The sequence below is a fragment of the Acanthopagrus latus genome, chromosome 10 (genome assembly GCF_904848185.1).
Source record: "Acanthopagrus latus isolate v.2019 chromosome 10, fAcaLat1.1, whole genome shotgun sequence".
NCBI lineage: Eukaryota > Metazoa > Chordata > Actinopteri > Spariformes > Sparidae > Acanthopagrus > Acanthopagrus latus.
In genome coordinates, this window is record NC_051048.1 from 20,360,625 (window position 1) to 20,383,982 (window position 23,358).

Here is a 23,358-nt window from a genome sequence, read left to right on the forward strand (position 1 = left end):
TTTGGAGCCTGGCAAGTCTGGTCTGTGGGTAGACACTAATTAACTATCTACGTCTAGAGCTGCAGTCAGCTACACTGAGGCTGCAGTTTGATTTCAGTTATACTTTTGGACTTGTCAGGTTTCATGAGGTAATATTCATGAGTTTTCAGAAAGTTGAACCAGAGACCATCCTTTTCCTACAGCTCGACAAAGGCGAGAACAGAACATCAAGCCTAGGGCCCAAAACCAAACACACCAAACCACTGAAACATGCTCAGTGAAGAGCTGAGTGACTTACACCTGCACACACCCTTGGAAAAGGTTCTGTACACATGAGCGCTCATGCACACGACACATAATGACCCACTCAAATCCACCTGTGCGCAAATACATGGAAATATGTCACTAATGGTGCACTTTCAACAAACAGTCCCTGAGGCCAATAACTAAACCTAGAACAAAAATGTTTCCACTGCATACTAAAACTGTGAAGATTAGGCAAAGTCATTCAGAAAAGTTAAAAAATTACAGCTTCTGTATGACATGGAATTTATCGTCCGCTCAGGAGCGGAACTTTTTTGGGGGTAGCTCATTTGGTCCATAAACAAAAAATTTTATATTTGTCAATGCAGTAAATATGCTTACAAAGGTTTTCAAAACGCTCAATTTATGGTTAAGTTTTGTTTACATGTAGGACATTTAGAAGACGCTTTTGTCCAAAGCAACTTAAAATAAGTTAATTTGTTACAAGAAAGAAGCCACAACATGTCAGTGTCGATAAAGTTAAAAAGAGGGCAGGAGTTCAGGCTATGCAGGGTCGAGGTGAAGTCTGAACAAATGAGTCTTGAATCTTTTTTCAGGAAGATGGTGAGTGATTCCGCTGTCCTGACATTGGTCGGGAGTTCGTTCCAGAACAGAGAAGTGGTGACTTTGCTGAGCGAGCTTTGTTTGCTCTCATCGATGGCGGTACCAGTCGGCCAGCTGATGTTGTAGAGTAAAGTGCTTGTGCTGGAGCGTGAGGTCTGACCAGTGACTGGAGGTAGACAGGTGTGGTTCCGTTGACGGCCCTGAAGGCCAGAACCATCGTCTTGAGTCAGATACGGGCCACAACAGGAAGCCGGGTAAATAGGACCCATGTTTAAGGATGGAAAGGATTTTGGTTATAGTTAATAATAAGGTGACCTGAAGGTGAGTATGTGACAGGACACAAACTCCTGACTCTTGCATTAAAGTCCAACACGTTTTCATCCCAGACTGTCAAACACTGATGCTGCTGTGTCACACCCTTCTGGTCTGTGTGCAACGCTAAAGCCGACCAGCTGAACAGGTCTAGTAGTTAACATGAAATGATGCTTTGGTTAGGTTGAGGCCCAAATATCTACTTGTTCGGCTGTCACTGGCACTGTTGACTGCTCCGAGTTGAACCATGCCCTGCTGATTTGTGCGTCAATCACCAGTTTAACTGTTGAATTCCACTGGACACGTCTCTGTGACTGCAACGCTGTTTTGTTTCCTCCTTCACTCGCTTTCATATCCCTCTGGCAGAGTTTCAGAAGCGGAGAATTCCGGCTTGATACTATTGACTCGCTCAGGCAGTGTTCATTCCCGTGAACAGAGCAGAGAGCCTTCTTCTGGGACGCTGCTGAAACGGGAATCCAGGGAATGAGAACTTACTCTCCGCCTTGCTTCGTTAAGGGCACCGTGCTTCTGGCGTTGACACTGAAGACTGCAAAGCCTGTTCCTGTTAGTTAGAACTGAGGCCTCTCGGAGGGGAGGCGAAACGTCTTCAAGAAATTGAAACAAGTCGAGTTGCCTACGATGCAGCGCCTAGAATTACCATGACCTGGATGACTGAGAACAACACAGCATAGGATGTAAATCAGAAAGTGTTGAATCGTCCAACATGGTTCCTCGGGATAGCGAGTTGGCTGAAAGGCAGGTCAAGTTCTTGAGTTCCTGGATTTCCTGGGTTTTCTTGAGAGGTTTCTGTGGTGCAATGAGGTCATATACATGGCAGCGACGACTGGGCGTTTGGGAATCCTGGTTGTAATGATGTGAAGTTGCTCTCTAAACATTCTCCAACAGCTTGTGACAGCACACAAGAACGTTTCCTTCGGCCCAATCATGGCATTAAATGTGAGTGACAAGCCTGTATATCCCTACCTATTACACAACCCTATGCATCAATGAAGATAAATAAAAGCATCGTGAACTGTACATTTAGCAAACCTTAGCAGTCACATATAAACAAGCAGTCACACACACACACACACACACACACACAAACACACACACACACAAACACACTAACGTGCTCGCACACTCGCTCCTGCCTTTATTGAACAGGCTGGGTCCTTCGAGCGCTCTAAATCTGTTCATCTGTCAAAGTGTCAGAGTCTATGCATCATCCCTGAGTCTTAGGAGCACACACACACACACACACACACACACACACACACACACACACACGAGACGGAGAGCATCTCTCAGACGCAAAGCAGAAGGCTTTACCATATTTTAAATGAAGCAGGCTTGCAGAGATATAAGATTGCTCTCTATCTTATGGGAGACAGTCGCTGCTCTTGTGTACGTGGGAGTAACAAAACATAAACTATTTTCAGGGAGCCTGTGGAGTCTTACTACAGTGCCTCTTAACACCAAAGAGAAAATCAAAGGAATAAGACAGATTCATGTTTCCCGAGTAGTCAAAGTCATACTGATGACACTGCGCAGAAGAAATTTATTTACCTTGTTCGAGTACTCACAACAAACTGAAGACTGGGAAGAAAGATATTACTTCTTTTCCTGTTGAGGTGAATCCACACAATCCACAAGTAAGTAAATGTGTCAAAAAAAAGTGTGACATTAAAGGTGTAAAAAATCCATGGACCTGTTATTCGACGTCAAGCAAATGCTTGTTTCTGCTAAAGTAGGTGCAAGTAAATGTCTTTATTACAACTTCAGATGATCACGTTAATATCTGAGATCACAACAACATCATCCCAGTCAAGCCAGACACAGAATGAATGACACTAATTAGACGGGTTAATCGTCCCTCACTGCATCCTGACGGAGCTATGCAGGTGGCTAACTCTTCCACTGATGACACGTGAAGGTAGTTTTTTCTTTCATTAATATCAGTCCACATGACGGTAAAAACAGCAGAAAAAGATTCATCCGTTATGAATAAAAACCAAATGCCTGAATTTCTTTAAATCGATATTGCACGGCTCATAAAACCTGGAGGAGCCTGAACATGTGTTATAAACAAAGACAGTTGAATGCAAGTGTAGATTCCAAGTAAAACAAAAAACAAAACGAACAAAAAAAACTTTGCACCTCAGCTTTTAAGCCAACATGGATGAGAAAATCTTCAAGTCCTCAGAAAACAACTGGACATTTGAACATTAACAGTTAAGTATCGGTTGGAAAATGTTATTTTTCCCAATAAAAAGGAGAAGAAATGACTAAGAAAAGATCTGTGGTGTATTAAACCAGCATGGCCCTTTTTCAAAGACTACATCATTTGGTTGCTGCGTGGAGAACAGAGCTGTTCCAAGAGACTCTCTGCATGTTCAATGTAATAATGCCCTTCTGTCATTGTTCTTAAAGTAACCCCACTTGTAAAGTACTTGAATGCTACAAAGAGATGCTCAGCCACCACAATTGCGTATTCCTCAGAGGCCTGGATGTAAATGGGAACAGTACACGGTGTACGAATATGATAATGGTTCAGAAAAGGGCACCGAGCCTCTGTACAGGTAAGGGCAGCCGTACTGTGGATGCAGCTATAAACAAAAACTGACTCTCATGCTAGTTAGAGGAAAAGTCATTTGCTGTACTACATTGTCAGTAGAATCACAAAAAGCACATACGCCGTCTGTTCCTCCCATCGTCTTTCTGCCCCTTTGTCTCTGTCCCTTCCTCTCTCCCCCGCTCACACACACAAACACATACAGTTTCTGACGGCCATAACTCAAAGGTCACGGATGCCCTGGAGCGTGTAGTATCTTACCACACCTCAGTGGTCCAACACAGCTCCCAGGTGAGAAGGGATGCTGTGGGCTCAGCATGCTGAGGCAAGCACGTCTCCTAAAAGTAATTTGTTTGTGTGTCATTGTCTTTGATTGTTGGCTACACTGTGTGCTACATTCATGTGTGTGTTTTAGAAACTACAGGTGTTCCTACCTTTCCTTCTCCAGGTGCCTTTATGGGTGGACAGTGTCACGGCGGCCAGAAAGTCCCAGCGCTGCACTCACTCTGATTGGTCAAGCTGTTGCTCGTCCTCCAAAACAACGTGGATTTGCTCTTTTGGGAGGGATCATCTTTCTGTATGAAAAAATTCAGCTATGAGCACTGGTAGCATTCAGTGAGCATTTAACATCAAATGGACAGTGCATTCAAAATATAAATACTAATGCTCCGAGATGATCAAATGGTTCACAAAGAAGTCTCGAGAGCCCCGATTATCTTCCTACCAACCTTGGATCCAATCCCTGACCCAGTGGTTTTGTTCCCGTGTCCCCTTGTCCGTTTCTCTAACTGCTTTTCCTTTGCCTACAAAAATAAACCACTTTGGTGAGTGCACGCCCCACAGTCCTTTATTTGAGAATAAAATTGGACTCCAGGTACACGACAATAATGGAGAAAGCCATTAGATAATTGACTGCTGGCTCAACCCTGCCCCTCAACAATTGTCCAATCGTAGCTTAGCGACCGTGACTTGGCACAGCAGCCCGACAAGGTTGGGATTTCTCCACATGATGAAGTTGTGCACGTGGTGCTCTAAAATGTCAGAAACATGATCAGCGCAAGTATGCGAATGCAGATCCTTCAATCAACGCAAGGTCAATTTCATGTGTTGAGGTCTGGAGTGTGCCGCGTCGCAAGCAGCCAGAGATGCAGTTTAAGCATTTTAGCCTGTGAGAGCTTTAGCACAAAACAAGAAAATAAAGCTAACCGCTTCTGTTTGGCTTCTCTTGTGCTCAAATAAACCCTGGCTGACCAGCTTGACAAAGCTCTAACAGAGCACATCCGAAAATAAATACAGATCTGGCCACTTTTTTCAGAGAACCAGACATCCAAAGGGTTGTAACCGAGCCTGACCTGAACTGGACAGGCTTAGATCCAAACCTGACATGAGCTTGATGCCGTTACTGTCATGAGTAATGAAGCAGAAATCTAACCACATGCTTATCGAAGAAGTGAAGATGAGCAAAGCAGCTAATTAGGACGAGGACTGACTTGCACCACACTGTCACAGTTAACATGTCTTCTACATGGATCATCAGCTGCTGCCTTTCATGGATGTAGACATGAAGTGGATTTATAAGACCCTTTTAAGGGGTTCTTATTTTAAAATGACAGCCGGAAATGGGGTCTTCCAACCCATTCACGGAGCTAACATTAGCTCAATTATCTACTTGTCATTTCACTACTAATTTCAGGTGGTAAATGTGCCACAGTTCTTACTTCATACTGCGTATGTGCCATGCAAAAACAGACAGCTTGGCCAGAATAGAAACAGTCGGCCAATGAAGAGAGTCCAGCGCTCAGTGAACGGTCAGCCGGGGTTGTAGTCGGTCATTGGAAAGATGTCCAAAACATTTTCCATAACTTTTTTTCTCCTTAATCTCTCCTGGACTGCCTTTTTCTGTTTGTATTAGTCCTTTTTTTCTGCATCCATGCCTGGCTCTCTTACCTCTGTACACTCTCTCTCTGGAACTCTGTCACACATACTCTCACACACAGTCATAATCACACATTGTCCTCCGCTCACTTCCCCTCACTCCTTCCCGGTCTCCTTCACCACCACGTCTTGCCTTGTGAGTAGTAAGATGAGAATGTGTGTGTGTGTTGGGGGGGTCTAATGTCAGCCCGGGCCATGATCCACTCCGAGGAGTTGATTTGCTGCGGCTCAGCGCCCCAGAGGCCGATTAGCATTCCGCCGCTAACTCCCCAACTCCCTCATACTGTACGGCGGCACCGTAAACGTCTGCCTCTGCCGTCCTCCCCTTTCTTTCGCACTTCCTCATTTCCACTCAGAGACTCATTCCAGCCACCCTGCATGCCAATAATGAGCTCTACAAATATCACTGTTACACTCACTCACAGCTTTCCTGGAGCGGCCCTATTGGATCGAGCAAAGTGCCTTGCCAGTATGGAATAATTGTCAGCGGGAAGAAATGATCTTTTCCCTTTCCACCCCTGGGTGTGAGTGTGATATTCCCATTGTGACTGCGTGGTGACTGTTGGCTCACCCCCGGGACAATAAGCTCAGACAAGGCTGAACTTGTGGCCGTCTTAGGAACGCTAGCCAAGCTCATTGGCAGCAAAGCCCTGAGCGCTTCTCCCAAGGTTTGGTGCTTTTCCTCTCACTTGATGAGACAGCCTTAATGATAGGTGTGCCAAGGAGGCACAGCAACATCGATCGGGGAGAAATAACCAGATTAGTCCCTCAATGGGTCTGGGACCACGGATGAGTTTCAGAACCAGGTGTCAAGATGAATTGGACTAGATGTCGAAAGGTGACAGCTCAGAGGTTTAGATTTAGTTTTCACAACAAAACGCAATAAAATGAAAGTTAATCTGCAGAAAAATCATTGTCCGCTGACAACTGAATAGATTATTTGTGTCATTACACATCCATCTAAAAAAACACTTGTCAGGTGATTAGATGAACCATCTGTCAAACACCGTCTATCACAGGTAAACTTAAACCAATCAGGTCGACAGCAGCAGAGCACTGGAAGCAGCAGAGCCCATTGGTAAATCAAAATGCATGGTCAATTCTTTTTTCTTTCTTAAAGCACAGCCCACAAATCTAGAACTATCATCAGAATGTGAAGAAATGCAGTTTTGACACTATGAATTGTAATTTATGATGCAGCGATATCTACTGAAGGTAGCATGCTAACCAGCTAGCACATGCCCGTCCTGGTCCAAGGCTCCTGTGCGACCACTATGAACACCAACAGTCTCCTGGTGCTCTGAGCCCTCACTCTTCACCCCTCGATGCCTCTTATTGGAGCTGACCAACTAACGGCAGCTACAGTTAGCAGCAATTAGCAGCCGCTCTGGTGATATGTTGCCACCTATTTTTTTTAGTATGCGCTGAACAGATGGCCGATTCTTACATATTGCACCTTTAATGATATCATTTTAATGCAACTGACTACTGTAAAACTCCTTCAGGCTCGGCATGAATGCAGTTCTTTGGATGAAGTCCAAAAGAAAGTGCATTCATCTTTAAGACATCATTGCATGAGCATGTGGCAATTCACAGTCAGTTATGTGACACATACATCTCATGGGCAAATTGATATGGAGTGCTCATTTATTGAACTAAAGCAGGAACAAACTTTAGGTTTATTGAATACACCCCAGGTGTTCAATAACCGCCAGACTCCATCAGACAGCAGAAGCTCTCTATTGAGCAACACAGATTAAGTTTCTTGACTTAAGCCTCTCCAGCTGAGAACAAAGATATATACCTGAATAACGTTCAGGGGAGTGCTTTAATAAAAAATAAGATAAAGAAGAATGAAGAGAGAGGATATATATTGGCATCTCATTGGCATCTCACCGTCGCTGGCTATTCATGTATGCTTTGACGTGGTGAATGGGATGCACTGGCTCAGACAAATAATCCTAATAAAGTATACACATTTACAAATGCCATATTCAACCAAAAGCACTCAATCTTCTGCATCTCCCCCCTTTGCTTTCCTTGCACAGGTGCAGTCCCAGCATTGTGGGCAGACATTAATTCACCTGAGCACTGTTGCTTTATTCTTTCATACATCAAAATAAAAGGGGAGTGTGTCTCTTTTTTTGTCTGCAAGTGTATATTTACAAATGAGGACTTTTAATTTAAAAGAATGACCCAATTCTGAGGTGGTGTCAAAGACATGATGACTAATGCTTTGCCTGGAGACTCGCTGCAAGTGATTGGTTTTCTATTGCATCAAAATCAGAGATTCATAGATCATGATAAAGTGGTGCGGCCGGGACAATGCTTCATTAATGGCCAGAGAGGGACGCGGGCTTGGGGAGTGTTTCTGAAGTAACACCCTTTTTTTCTCATCTGCAGCTCAATAAGGCCGCCTTCAACGTGGCAGAAATTTGACGCAAACACAAGGTGAAGGGCAAATTTTAAACTGAAATGGCAAACTTTTAGTTATATTGGAGAAATACGCCAAGTATTCGCAGAGGAACAGCTCTGCTTGGAAGGGTATGAATGAGCTTACATGTAGCTGATTACCTCACGACGGTCTACTCCCTAGTATTTATCTCTTTGTGGATATTTTATCTTTCCCCCAACAGCACTAAGGCTTGAAATCCGTAAGGGGAACCCTCTTTGGCTTGATCTGTGCCCCTACTGTCTGTATGTGTCTTTAATAAAGACACTTTTCCCACTTCCTGCCTACTCTCTTCTGATTCACAGCTCTATTTACAGTTCCTGCATGGCCCTGCCAAATCAGGGGCCTTCAAATTGGGTAGTTAAAGGAGCTGCGGGCGGAGAAGCGCATTTTATCACCAGATATGCCCAGAAATCAATGCACCCTCTCAAATGGCTGTCTCTTTATGGACCGTCAGGGAAATATGAGTGGAAATGGAGAAGCAGGAGGGCAGTGATGTGATATAAGTGAAGGCCTTCATTCAGAGTCTTACCTCCCAGTTCAAAACAGACATTAACACAAAGGGTCCCATTGGTTAGAACTCCCGTCTCTCTGAGTCCATTGTGTGCAGTCGTGCAAGATGGTGTACCTGATTACTGGACATAAAATCACCCCAAAAAGTTCACAAAGTTGAGTTAAGCCAGAGTTGAAGTGGCTTTCAGAGCATTTACCAGCAAGCTTATAATGTTATAATAACCAGATAAAGAGTATTTCAGAACACTGCAGCTGGTGTAAACACCGCATGAAGACCTGGAACGGGGCTGGCTTCCAATAGGAGACATCAGAAGGAGGGCTGGGAGTGACCGAGGCCATGGAGGAGGGAGCTACTTTCAGTATTCAAAACAAAAATTCAGTATTAAATACTTCTGCCGAGGCCCAACACAGCATTCACAGTTTGATTTAGGCAACAAAACCAATTCGTAAGATTTAGAAATATATCATGTTTTGAGATCGGTCAGCTGATGTTCGTAGTGTTTTTTCAAATAAGTCAGTTAGTCAGACACGTAGTGGTCTTCTGGGTTAATATCTGCGTGTGTTTGCTCCGTCCATCCAGCCTTCCTTCTCCATATGCAGACTCTTTACACCACCTGACTTCCTCTTTTGCTCATGTCATAATTAATGAAGCCACCAGATGTCACTGTTTGACATTAAATATAAATATGTGTTGTGATCGAACTGTGGTGAGGGCTATTTAACCTTCATGTACACGTGTCTTGTTGTCCTCTCGGAAGTTCAGTCACCAATCAGTGTTTCGCTTGGCAGTTGTTTTCCTGTTTGTGCTAATGACAGCATGCTACCACAGCACTTTGGTGAGTTTTTTAAAGTCAAAGCAGTTTAACTCACATCAATCACACATGCCACCTCTCCACATGAACACCTGTAAAGTGTTTGTGTACTTGATGTGTTTGTTGCCACTGCTTTTAACGCTGTTACTTCAGGCCCGCGTAGCAGGCGCTCCGACTCAGTGGCAACCTGCTCTTTATTTAGAGCCCCGTCTCCGCGGTCTAGACCCAAGGTCATTGCATCACGCTATGGACGCTGGCTGCCAACAAAGTACCCTATCAGTCATCAGCCTTAATGAATAGGGTGCAGTGTAAAAATAGATACAAAGACACGCAGTCAGAATGCAAGCTTTCACAGGCAACGGTGGCATTGACACTTGGCAACTTGCACCCCTTATTATCAGTCCGCATAGCTGTGTCTGCTCATGTCCGGACCACTTATTTTTAGTTTGCTGATGGTTATTTTAGTAACCGACTTATGCAGAATGACAAACGCCAGCCAGGGACATAGACAGCAAAGTTTAGGACCGTTCTATTCTTTGTGCGGTGACCCTCAAAACACATGACACATACCATAATCTCTACCCTATAAGCTATGTGAGATCGCAGATACTCATGCCTGTTACCAATTTATGAGCAGCATCACTGAGGTGGTGGTTGGGTGTCCTCGGTTGCACCTGTAACCACACCCGTCAGTGATGTCATGTTGTACTGACCCAGCCTGCAGTACACTAAACATCACAGCAGGTTTTCAGAGGCTGCTGTACCCTGCGGGGTTTGCGAGTGACTTGCTGTGCTCTAGATTTGTTCGTATGCACGAGTGTGAGGCGACACAACAAACGTTCCTTCTGCCTGTTTCAGGCTGTTGTACTCAGCAACAGTTGGTGGCAGTTACGTTTTAACATGCTTGTTTGCAAAGAAACCTCAGGTAGCTTTAATCAGAATCACTAAGGCTTTCACATGTTGTTTGCAATGAATAAAAAACAACAGTACAAGTTCAAGCCTGGAGAATTGGAGAGGAGATTTGCTTATTTAGAACAAACATCCATCCCTGACACATCACCACGGACGTTTCGCTCTTTAGACCACTTCTCCTGACCTCCTCCTTTGCAGCTGTAATAACTGCTACAGCCACTGGAGGTCTCTGCCTAACAAGAAATGTAAATATGGGTCGCATTATGCTGCTTTCATAGTCAACTCACATGGCTGTTTTTCTAATGAGCGAGGGCTGTACTGAGTACAGGGATATGAATATCCCGGCCAAACCAGAGAGCAGGAGAAGTTTATCTATGCAATTAACTGTATCCACATTATATTCCATCTCAGCCTTACAGCTTAACTGCAAAAACATATGCATATCTGAATGCAGGTGAACACTGGCCAGTTGGTAAATCTCACTTAATATTAAGTTGCAATATGCATTCTGGATCCAGAGAGTAATTTCCCCTGTTGCCTGCCCGAGCACTGCAGGCTCCGAGGATCAGCCACGTGCTGAAATGGTGTCCTTTGACAGTGTTGTCGCTTCCTTTACTAAACCTAAATTGGTCCTTAGGCTGTAGAGGTACAGGGTGGCAGATGGCCGGCCCCCCTCGCAGAGTGGCTCCACCAGCTTGGACTAGCACACATGTTCCCTCAGTGCAATTAAGTCTAGCTGACCCCTCAGAGCCCCCTGCATCAGCGGGGTGTTTCCGTCGCGTTCCTCCATGCAGATGCTAGCACATGTGAGTTCTACGTGCAAACCCTCACCACGCGTGTCACACTGTGCACATATGGCTGCTCCGTGTTCAGCATGTTTAATAATGCTGACATGTTTTAGGAGACAACATTAAGGCAGCGGGAGACCTCGACTAAATTGACCATCCGTATGACAAATAAAGCTGTTATGCTTTGGTGTTGGGGCGCTGCATTGTGCATGAGAATGTAGACGGTGCTAAGATATATTACAGAGAACATGGCTGAGAGGAATGTTGTGCGTGTTCTTACTTGTTTGTTTGGCTATGCATTGAAAAAAAGGTGCTTTGTTCACTTACAGCTCCTAAATCAAATTCTCCTTTTTTTTTGATTGAAAAAACAAATCACTCACCATTTGCAATCTGACTCCCTGGGACAGCATCTCTCTCTCCTTCCCCCCTCCCTCTCCCTCTCTCTCTCTCCTTGTCCATATGTACAGTGAGTATATCTCTTTATTTGCATGCATAGACTGCACTGAGGCATGACAATAAAAGAAGCAGCTTAATATATCAAAAATCCGTCTGATTTATTGGCATCTGAAGTGTTTGCTCGCAACAAAAATCATTCCCATGCCAAATAGTCTTTGTAAGGCTTGACTGCTATTTACTGTCATGCGTCTCATTTTAGTGTTATGGGTGATTATGATGGGGAGGCCTGTGCAGCCATATATTAGCATGCGCTGAATGAGCTGTGGGACATGATGCCCCGTGACTGTGAGGTAAATGAAAGTCGCTTGCTTATGCAGATGCATTTACAGCCCGACATGAACTGAAAATAGCCTCGAACATTATGCAGAGATGTAGTGCTGTGTAGATATACATATATTTGGTGTATTTGTGATTTATCCATCAGCCCTTCCCTCCATCTATCTTCCGTAAACGACACGTCCTTACCTATCAGTCTGAGCATGATATTCCTCTAGTCTCTCTCTCTTTTTTTTTTTTATTCTCAGCGTCTGTAAATCCTTCCATCTAACATCCATATAATTTGGGATATGCAGAAGAGCTGACCCGCTGTTGTCCAGATTCCAGCTTAGGAACCTGAACGCATCAGCATGGCTGTCACTCTCTGGGTAAATTACTTCGGTTCCCACTGTCCTGCTTGCAAGACCCGGGTCAGACTGGGCCGTATCTGCCCCTCTCATCCAATTAGGAAATGAGTTAAAACCCTTCACTTGTGCTGGGACAAGCTGACACACACACACACACACGCACACACACAGGTGCCGGCCACAGCATCTGCCCCATCACCCACGCCATTTCTTAATTTAGATCTCAAGTAGGATAACCGGTCAAAACACACATACAAACACACTGAGGGATAAATAGACCGTCTGTCTCCCCACTTCCCCCTCTGTCTGCCACATGGTGCAGACACACATCAATTGATTCGGCATCTCTCTTCCCGTCTCCCGCTCTCTCTCTCTTACACACACACACACACACACACACACACACACACACACACACACACACACACAGACACAAGCATGAAGTCCCCTCCCTTGTGGATGAAATCACTTACACACACACACACACAAATATCGGGTGGCTCGTTGCTGGAGTGGACAGGCCTTTGTGAGATAACGGGCAAACGCAGCCTGACAGGCTCGGCTGGGCCATTATTGAATTGCAGTGAAGACTATATTACTTTAGAGTGAGATAAAAGACTACATACAAGACGGATGGGTGGGGGACATCAAACAAGACTGTGTCCGGATTGTGCCAGGAGTAATCCGGCTGAGGGCAGCGCTGATTTCCCCCAGGCCAGGTGCCATTTCTCCTTGAATAATTCTTATGAGGAATCCAACAGCAGCTCCGCCTTTGTGCCGTTATTTGTATCTTCTCCTCGATTCCCTCCATCATATCCTGTGTTTTTTTTTTTTTCCCCCGTCCCGTTCCTGCCCATTCTTCTGTCTTGTTTCTTGGATTGCTGTTGCACAAAACTCCGATGTTATGATTGGAATTCTTCAAAATCGTTTAACTTCATGCGGTGCGCCCTCGGCCGGGGGATGTTTCTCGACTATGAATGGAGAGGGAGGGCCCTCAGGGGAAATACTTGTGATGGTGTTTGGGAGGTTTGGCCTAGAATGCAATATGGATCGCAGGAGAAGCCATCTGATGTGGAGGAAACATTTGGCACCCTGTGTCATCTGCTGAACTTGTTTGCAGTCAGAGGCGTCTTTGATCTGGAGACAAAAACAATGTAAACAGATGCTTTGTGTTTGCTCATTCTGAACATCTTAGGCTGCAAAAAGGCTGACAGGTATGATGATGATAATGCCGCGAAGGAAGGTGATCATTACTCACTTCAAAGGGGAAATTAACAACTATAAAAAAACAATGCAGAAATCACTGTATGAGGCACGAATCGCTAGCAGCCTCCCTCTTTCCCTCTGTTCTATTATCTGTTGCAAGGTGATAGCACTCTTTTGTAACTGGCAGTGCTGAATGGCATTGGACTTGACAGTGATGCTGGCATGTCATTAATCAAATATATATGCATGGAAATCATCTAGGCGCCCCGCCATAGGTTACGCTCAGGTGGCAAGGAATAAAATAACTGGGGTGAAAAGAGGCTCTTTCCGGCAAGCTCCAACACAATTCCCACAGAATTAAAAAAGAAGGCTCACTCCGACATAAATCCACAGACTACATTAATAAAATATCAATGCTCAGTGATATGGGAAAATCGATCCATTTGAGTTGGTTCTCAGAATTACAATGCAGTCTTTGCAAATTTAAAGCTGCTGCAAGGAACTTCTATTTTTTGATTCTGGCGGCCCCTGTGGACAAAAGCGGTAGTTTGTCTAAAGATCTCGATCTTGCTAGCATGTGCACACGTTTCTTAAAGAGAGTTTTCTTTTGAAACACAGCTGTTTGCAGGTTAGTGATGAGGCAAAGTGTCTACTTCTGGCTAACTGACAAAGTAAAGTTTGTTTTAAGTCCCTTAATACCTGGCTAAGGTACCTGACTGGCTTCTTTCATCAGGCTGTGAGATTCCTCCAGTCAAAGCAGGTTTTAATTTTAGAACTTATCCGTCTGTGATAAATCAGAATTTGACCTGGTGAGAGACATTTAGAATAACTATAACTAAAGAGAAAAAGCCAGTCTTCTCACTGATCATCTCATTTATGTATGTAGGCCATTTGAAAGCAACAGTGTTAAAGAAGACCTACTGCAAGTTTTCCTTCCTTCAGTGTTTTATATAAGTTCTTGTGCATGTAAAAGATCCTTGAAAGTTGAGGCAAAAGTCTGCACTAAGCATGTTATGCACCTGGAAATGAGCATCTCCTCTAAACTCAGATTGTTCCTTGTGGTACAGTTTTGGTAATGTAAGGTGTCTTTTTGAAAGATGCAGTCATGTTGCGGTCAGGTTCCACCCGGTCACTTTGTCAGAACACATGCAAGTGATTGTCACTGTGTGTCTGATGCCTGACACTGACACATTTAAAATGACTGTGTACCAAACAAAACGCATACACATTTCTGTTATGTACAAAGGGATAGAGAGTATAACCACCCCCAAACAGGCAGATCTTTGCTCGCCTTGATCTTCAAGTATAACTTATAACAGATAAACAAATTAGTTTCAAGAGTCTGGGGAAAGTTTACAGCTTCGTTTCAACAAACACATCCACGCACATGGCCGTGAAAAGGAAAGTCTGACTCCTGAACAACCTCCCAGAAGGCATTGAAAGATAAAATGAAAACATAACATTTTAGATTTCAGTAAACATTGAACACACTGGCAGAGCTGCAGTCACACTATGAATCACTGTCCCGACTGGCTGTCAATTTAAACAGCCTCTTAAGGCATTAAAAGTTATAATCCATAAGATTTTCATGAAATCATACCCCACTTTTGCTCCAATTTATCGTCTGCATGTCTTAGGCATCAGCCATTACAGTCAGTAATTATCTCACTATATAGTAGTCCTCATTGTTAGCGGCAGAGTCTGCCATTCCAGCACTGCATTGAAATGATGTATTCATGTAATCGCACATCATTAATTAATATCAGCCTCACTTTGTTGTGTCAGAGCTGTATAAAGTGACTGCTCATGCAAACAGAGCATCCCTCCGCCGCTGCTTCACTTTAATAAAGTGATGGTGGTATTTATTGTGTAGAAGCCACTGGACATGCAATGTATTTGTCACATGTATGAACGTTAACTGTGATTGATACCAGTAACTTTTTGACGTATGATTCCTGTAAATTGTTGCGAGACAGTTGAGGGAACGAGAAGAGGCGGCAGCAGCGAGCTGTTCGACTCCTCAGTCACTCAGCGTCCTGCAGCTGTGTGGAAAACTCCTGACACAGTACAAACCATGAAATCAGATTGTAGTTGCTCATGGGATTATTGTAAAATGGCAGTTATTGACTAACTGCTTTATTAAAACAATGTTAGTCCGTCTGGCTGCACAGTAAACTGATACTTTCTCTTCCATCGTCTGACAAAGTGGTAGTTCAGTGAGTGAATTCTGGGGCCTGTAGTATCAAACCACACACTGTATCACCAAATTAATCAGGAGATAAACCTTCACGATTACAACTTTGACACTTTCCCCCTATGAGATGAATCTCAAAGTGGCCATTATAAGGACTGAAGTACATACATGTCTAAGATTGTGTGTAATTTCTTGGTTAGTTAGTTAAAGAACTTAGACCGTTCATTGATGGTGGTTAATTTCACTCCAGTCTGCAGTGACGTGTACAGTTAAATTTAAAAGTATCTTGTTCATAAAGAAAAAATCAAATCTAATATCTATAAATCCGTTTAATTGAGTTTGGTACGCCTCCTGTTGGGATGATTATTAAAAGTAGTAAATGTTTTAATGAGAACGTGACTTTCAAGCACAGAAGTTATATCTAAGGTGGAGCGCTGCTGCATGATATATTGCCTGGGCAGGATCCAGGTGAAGGCATCCTGGGCACATACCTCAGGCCTTAATGCCACTAAGGGGCTCAGAAAGATATGTTTTGTGTACTTATTTACATAAATATTTAACAGTAAAAAATATACATATATAAAGATATAAAACAGTGTTAGGCTAAAACTTTATTTCAATGTTTATACATGCATTTATTCATTATTAAACATACACAATGTTAGCTATACTTTTCTTATAAGACTATTATATTAATAGTAATATATTATAAGACAGAATGTCCATATAGGAGGGCCTGAAAAAAGTAATTTGTCCCTTTAATCTGACGCTGCATGGAGCATAAAGAGTTTATCATTTGCAGGTACCTGAAGTACCTGACTGTGGTGCCAAAGCCCTCACGTGAGTGCATCACAGGAAATGATTTGCTTTTCCACACTGTGAACTGGATTAATTTCCCAATTCATCCGGACATGTTGAATACAAAGTGGTCTGGATTGTTTTTACCCCCTCCCACCTAAAAGTCATTCTGTTGTGGGGACAGCCCCATTGTCTTATTTATTTGCTGACGTGATTCACAACACGATAATAATAATTAATTGAGGTTATTAATTTTTAATGAGGGACCTAAATGGTGCACCCCAAGGGCCTATAACCTCTGGTTTTAATTAATATGCGGTGGGTGCACATTAGGCTTTCAATTAAAGTAGGGGGAATGGCCAGGCAATCACTGAGCACTTTTAATCCATATGCTCATCAAGGGTCCAAGTCATGCCTTTTTAATCAAGCACTCCAGACCTGAAAAGAGCGAAAACACATGTCTATCAGTCATTCAGTGAGAACGGCTAGAGCGATTCTGGACTTCAAGAAAAGTGCTGCCTTTTAATGAGCTTGGCTTAAGACACTAACGTGGCATGAAACGGCGAGGGAATTCAGGGAGGAGGAGGAGGAGGAGAGGGAAGGTGGAATTCTTCAAGAGGAGCTTGGAGGAGAGGTGGGATTAATGAGATGCAAATTAGTCCCCATTTGTTCAAATGCTGACAGCTGAAGCGTCGCTTTGACAGGGGACACTGTCAGTCCAACAAGCCCAAATAAACACTTCTCTGTTTTACCACCCAAACAAATGCCGTCCCTGCGCCAAGACGCGCTACATGCTGCTGGCTTGCCGCAGGTGACTTGATGCCATTCATGAAAATGAGAATCCTGTGCCATGAGGAGTCTTATGCATGCATGTTGGACAAGTCTGTTTGTACATCTTGTAAAACAATACCCCCACAACCATCACCACTGCCATCTCATCCCAACAACACACACACACACACACACACACACACACACACACTTTGGCTGAATTGCTAAACAACCCAGGTGTCCTGGGAAGATGCTGCATGTGAGCGAGTTTGGTTTTCTCAGCTGCGAGTGTGAAAACTTTGCTCTCCAGTAGCCCTCACAGACTGCACCTCAATACTGCACTGTGTGCTCGTCTGAATTAGCGAAGGAAAAGAAAGAAACTGAGGCAGAGCGGTGACAGAGAGAAGGGAAAAAAAAGACTTATAGACAGAAAGAAGGTCGATAGATACATAGACAGGTAGACAGAGTGATCGGGGGGGCGTTGTGCAGCAGCTAATGCACACCAGCAATTATGGGCCATCATAATCACAGCATCCAGTGACAACATAATCATAGCACAATCAGGTGGCGAATCAGAGGCAATTTGCAAACTATCTCTACAACTTGGAGGGGCTGGCGAAACTCCCCATTTGTGTGCAGCAGGCTGAGAAAGCTTAATTATCCTGATGAGGGGGTGGCAGAGAAGGGACCAGAGACCCCGGCACGCTTCATGCCACCTATGAAACAAACGGCGGCTGGCGTTTGAGGCCTCCAGACACCTGGAGACCGGGTCTGTGCGCGTGTCTGTGAATTCCTTTGTGGTAACACGGTGCAACGAGCAGGTGTCAAATTGATCCTGATTGAGAAGACAAGAAAGAGCAGATGCACTCGCTGTTACTGGTAATTTTTCCTCCTCTTGTGAGCATGTCTATGTTTTTGTGTCTGTGTGTGTCTACGGTATGGGAGCGTTTATATACACGAACACTTAAAGAACTGTGATAATGAACGCAGAGAACATCATTTTTCCTGCTACAGAGGCTGATTATCTTGTCAAGTTCTAGCTGCCGGCCGAGATGTGAACATATTGATAATCTCAGAGCGGGGATCTCTTAATATATTCATGTATAGGGACGGCAAAAATTTGAAATCTACAAGGAGACAAAATTAACAGCGAATGCAGAGACGTCTCACAAAATTTTCTGTGTTCACTGAAAATAGAAATACCTTTGGGTTATGTTATTAAACTTAGAAATGAACAACAAGGAAACTGAATTAATCTCCACCAAGAAGGGGAGCCAGATAATTCCAGTTGAGCAAATTGAATTGGAATGTAAATGTTAAAAATGATCCACATGCTGTCCCTGGGTTCCTATGAGCACAGGCTCAGAATTCAGTCTGCTCCTCTCCCTCCGTTGCTCAAATATGTGGATAACAACAAAATTAATTATACATATTAATGCTTGCTTGCCAATTTTTCATGCGCATCTCCCTGAAAACGGCTTTCTTCAAAAAGCACCCGTCCAGAATTTGAACTAAGTAATCTCCAGTTGCCTGGGGAGAGAAAACAAGCGCTTTGAGGGAATAAGTTACATTCTGTTGCGGCGTTTACACGTGTGGCTGAGCACAGAACTTCAGAGCTGGCATTTCAATCAGGAGCCATCAGAGGCATCCTTGGCAGATAAGAGGAGCTGCACAAGCCCCTGTGCTCTAAGCTCTAATAGTGTGTTTACGCAGGAGATACACTCTGCATACAGTAGAACAAATTGGGGGCTACACTGAGAGCTCAGTTCTTACTGGCCTATATTCGAATTAAAAGGAGAACTTGTGCAATGCTTTAACAGTGAATGTAAGAGACTTTTCTATAATGGTAGTCAAACTACATGTCTTTTGGCTTACATCAGTCTGGTGCAAGTAACAAGACAAGGTTTGGCAGCCTGGATCAGTGGTGTCAAACCTCGTGGTCAGAACGTCTTAATTTAAGGAGTTTCTTGAGGATCACCAGGTTTACAAATTAATCCGTTTCTGCCAATGCAGAATGGCATTCTTTGCTTCTTTGTTGTGAATTCCAGTCACAACCTGTTTTTTATGGCATATCCTGATCGTATCCGGACTGATTTTAGAAAAGTCCGGACAGCAACACATGAAATGTGAGAAGATCCGAGCCTGGTTTGAAAGGTTGGTTTGGAGGGCCAGAAGATGGATCTTAATTTCTCATGCTTCTTAAATACGTTGCCGATGTCTGGACACACATTTTCACTCACATCATTTGCAAATGACTCTGCTAAAATTCTTTCTTAAAGATCCAATTTAAACAGCAGATCAGATTTGACTGTAGTTTGAAAGAAGCCATAGCCATGGACGGCGTCACCTTTAGCTTCCTATTCAATGAATCGTTTAACTTTTTGGGGGGAAATGACTATATGCTTATTTGCAAAAAAAAAAAAAAAAAAAAAAAAGTACTAAAACTATTCCTTTAAAAAGGTCATCAGCACAAAAGGTTGGGAGCCACTGCAGTAGATCAAACATCCAGCTGCTCTGTTTCATCTGGTTCATCTGTGGAAATCAGGTGAAATTGGTAACATGTTGCTTTTGCTTTGAGCAGAATTAAGTTTAGATATTACACACTTGAGAAGCAGTGACTGCAGAGCTGGTGCAAACATATTGGTTCGTCACAGAAGAGAAAGCTTAACCAAGTGCGTTATGTAGTTCTACTATCATTTACTTATCTCGTTAAAACCATTAAAAATTGAGTTTTGATGCCTTTCTCGACAAAGGACCGACTATTTCTCCTTTAAGTTAAAGGTTCAAATGGATACTTGAGCCTGAACCTGGTGTTTGTCTTATGCTGACATTATAATATTCAGTTTAAACCATGTGCCATAACAGACTAAGATCTAAACGGCCTGTGTTCATATAGTACGACTCTATAACTAGTGTAAAAAAAATGACTAAATAAAGTTAAAAGCCGTCAAGGCCGTTTGCTTTCGCTCTTCAGAACTCCTTTGTTATGTCAGATATATTTCCTGGATGGCTCCCAATATCCTTAAGGCTTATTGCAGCGCTGCATCCACACAACTCGCAGAGGACAACCAAAGATAACAGGAAAAGCTGGACCTCTTCCTGCACTCAGGTATTACTGAGGCTAGCCATGTTGTGCATTGGGGGATTCGTACCCAAAGCGTCGCAGGTTTATATCACCTGGTGTAAAGATTCATTGGCGTGATCACTGGAATTGACTTTTAAGTGACCTGCTCGCTATAAAAATGAGGCTAATTAAGCGGGAACGGGAGAGTGTCACCTTTGTGAAAATATCTCATCTATTGATGCCTTAATTTTAATGACACGCATGACCTTTGTGAGTCACACCCTTGAGCTATACAAATACAGAAGAGAAATGTCTTGGCTCGTTCCCATGAGCTCAGGGACGCTACACAGGTAAAACCTCCTGCAGCACCTCTTTTGCTTCCCTACCAGCTTTTGTAAATCCACTGTAGTCCTCCGACAGTCGCATTTCAGTACAGTTAAATAGCGACTGTCTGCCTGAATTATCAATTACGGATTATTTTGAGAGATGATGTGGACAGTCGTAAACCATGAAGAGAGACACTCATGAGACACTTCATTATATGCTTATTCTGAGCAGCATCCGTCCAACACATATTTTAATGCATCTCTGCACAAGCATGAGAGACTTTTAATATGATGTGAGGTTTTTACCATACAAACAAAGAGACGGGGTTTAGGGCGAGGGATAAATAAAAAAATATTTCACGTCTGAACAATGCAAAACATAAATCAGTTGAATTTGTGATGTGCCTTAAAATCTCATTTGACTTTAAAGTAGAATGAGAGTGTGAACAACTGGAGTCTCTGTCAAAGTGCTTTGAGTTATCTGCCTCCATTACATACAATCTACAATATAAAACAGATTAAATGGCATTCAAACTGCTGCTCCCACATACCGAGCAAACTTTTGCATTTTATTCAATCAAAGATTTCATTGCTGATCTGCAAGGGGACCAACTGGTCTTTCACACAATTTGATGGAATACTGTGTTAATTATTAAAGGTCTACTTTGGATCTGTTTGAGGATTTCAGAAACCACAAGTCTGAATATCCGTACGCTCTTTAATGTAAAACTGAGATGGTTCCACTCTTGTAGTGCTCAGTGTTAAGCTCATTATCTCAAGGTGCTTTCACATCGAGCAGCCAGGCTGGATCTGCGTACAAAGTCCAGTTTGTTTGATTAATGTGCACACAGGTGTACTCTACCAGTGCACGCTTTGGAACGGTTCCCTCATGAAAGGTAGTCTCAGGTACAGCTCATGTGCTCTCTGGAATGGTTTGCATCAAGTATGAGGTAACTTCAGTCATCCATTGTTTTAACATGTAAACTACATAACTATCCGTATGCAGATGACACACCACTGTTCCTCTCAAAGACAGTAGAGACAGACCCTTGCAATGCTGACTGGACATCTCCACTTCCTTCCACTGTACAGACATGTAACCATATCCTGGATGCAGGGCTTATCCAGATTGCTGCAGTAAGAAATGTCTTGCTATAAGCAGACACTATTGACAATATCCACACTGTCTATAGCAAGACACAGATGTTGCTAAATAGATTCAGTGTATAGGGGAGCTAAAGCTATGTTCAGTAGATTGATGCATGTGTTTCAACATGAGCAGAAGAATGTGGTGATTCCAACTTGTATCCCATCACTTCATGATGCACAGACAGGAACCGGGAGTGAAAAGCAGAGAAGAGAAAACCACAGGAGTTCCTATAAGTTTGGAGATCAGTGTGTCTGAGCTGTCACAGGTACAGTACACAGACACACAGTACACACACCGAGTCTGTGTGTTGATACAGGAACCGTCTGCACTGTCAGTCGGAGGGAAACTCACTGAAAAAGTCTCCCATTGCTCTGACTTCTGCACAGGTATGCAACTGTAACATCAGTGTTTGGGTGAATGAACACTCCAGTGGTAAAAAAAATAAATAAAAATAAAAAAAAAAACAGCTTACCTTAATATGATCTCATTTAAATAGCTACATGCACCATTACAACAGCTCAGCGTCCTAATAAATCTACAAGCCCCCAGCCGGTGACCACCATCATTTGAATGACACTTCCATGTTCAGGCAGAAATCACATCTACCCCCAACTAAATTGACGTGGACCGGTTCTCCATATCAGAGGTGCTCTCCAGCAGTCAAGTGTGTGCGTGTCTGTTTGTGTGTGTTTGTCCGTGTGTCTTTGTGCGTATGCACACGCGAGATCTAATTTCTGTATCGTTTCGGTGGTCTGATGCGTGCGTGGGACTCAAGCCCACAGCGGAGAGTCAATCTGAGACATCTATTATGCACTTCATCAATCTTTTTGGACTCTTGACATTTCACTAGCTGAACAAATTGTCAGTTATCAAAACTCAATTTCAGAAATGACATGTCGAAATTCACTCCCCTCCCCTCCAACCCATCCTCCACTCTTGCTCACTCTTCCTCCCTTCCTCTCTCTCTCTCTCTCCCTCCGTCAGCATATACCTCTTTGCATTAACGCCATCAGAGGAGAATGTTCACATAGACATAATCATGCACATGTATGCACATACACTTGAGAGGACAAATGAAGTTCAGTCCTCAACCCCCCTCTCTACTCCATCCCACCTTTCCCTATCGCTTAAATAGCTTAGCCATGGTAGTTTTGTATGCAAAGAGTTAACGGCTGTTGGAGTTAATCGCTCCTGGGCTACCCGCGTTCCTGTGAGCAGATAAGGCTGTTTATAAATTGATTTGGTTATGCTTCATTGATAATAAAAAGGAGCCAGGCTTTGTTTACCTAACAAAACACACACACACACACACACACACAGCAGGCCTTATTTGGATCCCTGCTGAATGTGTCTGCGTAGTGCCTGCGTACGTCTGTGCAGGCGTAAGTGAGAGTTAAGAAAGTAGTGTGCTGGAGCGAGCGCGTGACAAAGGAAGGAAGCGAAAGACAGAACTGCAGGCCACTGGAGTGACAGGGTCAACCTTGAGGAAAGGATATAGGGAGAAAATCATTAGAGGAAAGTAAAGGTGAAAGCAGGCAACACTGAAGGGGGCCTAATCCTTGTTCACTCCCGTTAATGAAAGTCATCAGTCACATCCCTATGCATGACAATGACGTGTGCAAGTG

At 43.4% G+C, this 23,358-nt stretch overlaps 1 protein-coding gene across 5 annotated transcripts in view; it reads right to left on the reverse strand.

The window, feature by feature from the left end:
- Positions 1–23,358, reverse strand: part of adgra3 (adhesion G protein-coupled receptor A3) — a 128,361-nt gene that overhangs the window by 61,606 nt on the left and 43,397 nt on the right. For 4 of the 5 annotated variants that reach the window (XM_037111939.1, XM_037111938.1, XM_037111937.1 and 1 more), the window contains 2 exons: positions 12,851–13,361; positions 4,168–4,308 (listed from right to left, as the gene is read on the reverse strand). The gene's annotated coding sequence lies outside the window, so the exon portion shown is untranslated. The remainder of the gene's footprint in view (positions 1–4,167; positions 4,309–12,850; positions 13,362–23,358) is intronic. The other variant, XM_037111936.1, reaches the window with a different exon arrangement.